This window comes from Hyla sarda, chromosome 2, assembly GCF_029499605.1.
Source record: "Hyla sarda isolate aHylSar1 chromosome 2, aHylSar1.hap1, whole genome shotgun sequence".
Classification (NCBI taxonomy): Eukaryota; Metazoa; Chordata; class Amphibia; order Anura; family Hylidae; genus Hyla; species Hyla sarda.
The window spans coordinates 310,526,797-310,531,476 of NC_079190.1; the positions used below are offsets into that span (position 1 = coordinate 310,526,797).

Here is a 4,680-nt window from a genome sequence, read left to right on the forward strand (position 1 = left end):
TCAAGAAAAATCTTCAAGTTTGAGTCGTTAATACCTAAGGGATTGAATTTGGATCTGGAATTATTTGGCTTCCTGGATTCTCTATAAGTTGGGTTTTGGGTCTGGCCGATGTCCGTCAAAGGCAGGCTGTGATAACAGCGCTTTAATGGGCCCTTGGGTTACACCCTTCCCCTATAATTACTAGCAATTTTTTTGGTTTCAAGTGTCAATAGTTCTGTTATGTGTCAGCCTCTCTTCTTCATTTATTTTGAATAATATTTATTTTCTATTTCCTATGATTTTATTTTATTCTTATTTTTTTTATTTTTTTTATTCCTGTTATTCTTTACAGTATCCACTTAATCTATGTGGTCATTTAATATTATGTTTATTCATTTTTACATCCATATCTCTAGCATCATCTCCATTGTTTTTATTTGGATACAATATCTATATTGTTTTGTCTCTCACTACGTTATTTTACAATATATCTTCACAAAGGTCATATAATATTTTTGCAGTTTTTCATATTATTGTGTAGCTGCATGATAACCATAGGATCAGTTATCTCATTGACTTAGCTTATCTCCCTAAGGAGAGTGAGTTCTGTCTATATAATACCTGCTGATTTTCAATATGCACACCCTTGCTGCTAAAGAAAGGACCTAAGGTGGTCCTGAAACACGTCACTTCTCGGCCTTTTGGCTAAGATCAAGTGTAGTATCTGTTCTTATCAGTTTACGCTGGTGGGGATGGGTGCTGCATGGTAGGAGGCAGGTGTTCCGGGCCTGGTTCTGAGAAATCCGCTTGACGGCTGCCCTGATGTGACCTGCTTCCTCCGGGTCTCGCCATGAGGTAGAGGGGTGTAGAGCTGAGGTACTTCTGTGCCTCAGGGAGTGGTGACCCTGAGGTGCCGAAACTCACTGGGTGTTATAACTCACTGAGTGAAAGCACTGCACAATTACTCAATTTTCACAACAATTTTTATAGATCCGGCTGGATGACCGGACGGTATATCTGCACTTCTCCACTTATTTGTTTTTTGTCACTGTGCCACTTTTACATGTTGTTTTGTACACAGGATTGGCAGGATGCGGTAGCCCTTCTGGGTGTCCCTCCTGGCAGTCTAGGGGAGGTGTGTGTAGCCATTAGGTTCCTCACCTCCCTGCAACCCCTGGGCATCTTGGCTTTGGTCAAGATGCCACCAGTATACGGCTCCTTGGCTGATACTTTGGCTAACACCTAGGTTGAAGCCAGGAGCATTTTTGGCCCCTTAGTAGCTTCGGCGAAAATGGACATCGAACCTGGATCCTTGCAGGTGTCTTTTGGCCCGGAGGTGAAGGGTAGGTTTGTTGGGGGGCCTCTCTCCTGTCGGAGAAGGGCTTAGCGATAGACCGCATCCTTTGTGCACGCTGTTTTAGTGTGACACGTTTGCACTTTTTCTTGCACTTTGGGTCCTGAAACACGGCCAGCTTAATTTATGCACCTTATTATTTTGCTGCTTCTGCTATTCACCAATATCACTATTCCACCGGAACTATTGTCCGTCAGTGCATTGTCAATCAAAGAACATCTCCCGCAGGAAGACACAAGGACACCACTACTTCCCATCTATGCTACAGCATTTGTGTCCGCAAGGCACGCAGTCTCCATTAGGACCGAGATCAGTTGAGAGCTCCTGCACGCACTCCCGGCTTGACCGGCAGCTGTCGGTACATCGGAGCTCAGCACATTTGAATAGCGCTGTCAACTCTAGGAGCTGCAAGGAGTGGACTTACCCGCCGGGATAGGTGAGAGGTGTAGTGCACCGCTGGACTTTCAATATCATTATCTTATATGCAGAGAAGTGGACAGTTTTACCATTATATACCATATGAACAATTAATATTGTTTAACTGTGATCTATATGTGCAACTTCTATTGATTGAACCTACAAATTGGAGTATATATTTATCTACCGGCAAAATAACTTTCTGGACTACAAGTCCCATATTAACTTTTGGAGATAAATGATGGTAAATTTTAAACCACAAGGACTATAAGTCACATAATGCCCATATACTGCTTTTATGGTGATTTTTACATTTGAAGCATAAGCAGCATTATTTTATTTTGTTTCATATGTGATTTTAAACTAGGGTTTAACCCAATTGTTTTATGGATATTTTATATTGGTAATTAGCAGGAAGTTTGTAAAAAAGGGCCCTTTAACTTTGAGTAACATATTTTTTATTGCAATTTATTTATTCTTTGGAAAACTGTGGGTATAAGTGTTTAATGGTACGCTCAGTTATAGGTGTGTGGAATTCAAGTGAGCCCCTTCCACTATTTATATCCATTTTTTTTAAATCAACTAGTGCAAGAAAGTTAAACAGATTTGTAAATTACTTCTATTTAAAAATCTTAATCCTTCCTGTACTTATTAGCTGCTGAATACTACAGAGGAAATTCTTTTCTTTTTGGAACACAGAGCTCTCTGCTGACATCACGAGCATAGTTCTCTCTGCTGACATCTCTGTCCATTTTAAGAACTGTCCAGAGTATGAGAAAATTCCCATAGCAACCATATGCTGTTTCTGGACAGTTCCTAAAATGGACAGAGATGTCAGCAGAGAGCACTGTGCTCCAAAAAGAAAATAATTTCCTCTTTAGTACTTTAGTATTCCTCAGCAGCTAATAGGTACTGGAAGGATTAAGATTTTTTAATAGAAGTCATTTACAAATCTGTGTTTAAATTTCTGGCACCAGTACCAGTAATTTTATGGCACCAAAGGGAGTACCCCTTTAATCCTTTCAGTACTTATCAGCTGCTGTATGCTCCACAAAAAGTTATTTTATTTTTGAATTTCATTTCTGTCTTACCAAAGTGCTCTCTGCTGACATGTCAGGAACTGTCCAGAGCAGGAGTAAATCCTCATAGCAAACCTCTCCTGCTCTGGACAGTTCCTAATATGAACAGAGGTGTCAGAAGAGAGCATTGTGGCCAGACAGAAAATACATTTTTATATTAAAGATTTTTAAACAGAAGTAATTGACAAATCTGTTTAACTTTGTGTCACCAGTTAATAAAAAAAAAAAAAAAAAAAAGTTTTCACTGGAGTACCCTTTTAACCCCTTAAGGACGGAGCCCATTTTCACCTCTAGGACGAAGCCCTTTTTTGCAAATCTGACCACTGTCACTTTAAACATTAATAACTCTGGAATGCTTTTAGTTATCATTCTGATTCTGAGACTGTTTTTTCGTGACATATTCTACTTTAACTTAGTGGTAAAATTTTGTGGTAACTTGCATCCTTTCTTGGTGAAAAATTCCAAAATTTGATGGAAAAAAAACATTTTTTGCATTTTTCTAACTTTGAAGCTCTCTGCTTGTAAGGAAAATGGATATTCCAAAGAATTTTTTTTTGGATTCACATATACAATATGTCTACTTTATGTTTGCATCATAAAATTGACGAGTTTTTACTTTTGGAAGACACCAGAGGGCTTCAAAGTTCAGCAGCAATTTTCCAATTTTTCACAAAATTTTCAAATTCGCAATTTTTCAGGGACCAGTTCAGGTTTGAAGTGGATTTGAAGGGTCTTCATATTAGAAATACCCCATAAATGACCCCATTATAAAAACTGCACCCCCCAAAGTATTCAAAATGACATTCAGTAAATGTTTTAACCCTTTAGGTGTTTCACAGGAAAAGCAGCAAAGTGAAGGAGAAAATTCAAAATCTTCATTTTTTACACTCGCATGTTCTTGTAGACCTAATTTTTGAATTTTTACAAGGGGTAAAAGGAGAAAATGTATACTTATATTTGTAGCCCAATTTCTCTCGAGTAAGCACATACCTCATATGTCTATGTAAAGTGTTCGGCGGGCGCAGTAGAGGGCGAATGAGCGACAAGGGGATTTTAGAGAGTATGTTTTTCTGAAATGGTTTTTGGGGGGCATGTCACCTTTAGGAAGCCAGAACAGCAAAAAAAAAACACATGGCATACCATTTTGGAAACTAGACCCCTTGAGGAACGTAACAAGGGATAAAGTGAGCCTTAATACCCCACAGGTGTTTCACGACTTTTGCATATGTAAAAAAAAAAAAAAAATTTTTTTGGTTTCCCCCCAAATTTCACATTTTTGCAAGGGTTAATAGCAGAAAAGACCCCCCAAAATTTGTAACCCCATCTATTCTGAGTATGGAGGTACCCCATAAGTGGACCTGAAGTGCACTACGGGCGAACTACAATGCTCAGAAGGGAAGGCGTCATATTTGGCTTTTTGAGAGCAAATTTTGCTCGGGGGGCATGTCGCATTTAGGAAGCCCCTATGCCAGAACAGCAAAATAACCCCCACATGGCATACCATTTTGGAAACTAGACCCCTCACAGAATGTAATGAGGGGTACAGTGAGCATTTACCCCCCACTGGTGTCTGACAGATCTTTGGAACAGTGGGCTGTGCAAAATTTTTCATTTTCACGGACCACTGTTCCAAAGATCCGTCAGACACCTGTGGGGTGTAAATTCTCACTGCACCCCTTATTACATTCTGTGAGGGGTGTAGTTTTCAAAATGGGGTCACATGTGGGTGTGTTTTTTTTTTTTGCGTTTGTCAGAACCGCTGTAACAATCAGCCACCTCTGTGCAAATCACCTCAAATGTACATGGCGCACTCTCCCTTCTGGGCCTTGTTGTGCGCCCCCAGAGCACTTT

At 39.7% G+C, this 4,680-nt stretch overlaps 1 pseudogene; it reads left to right on the forward strand.

The window, feature by feature from the left end:
• Positions 1 to 664: 664 nt before the first annotated feature.
• Positions 665 to 813, forward strand: LOC130359792 (U2 spliceosomal RNA; annotated as a pseudogene).
• Positions 814 to 4,680: the final 3,867 nt, after the last annotated feature.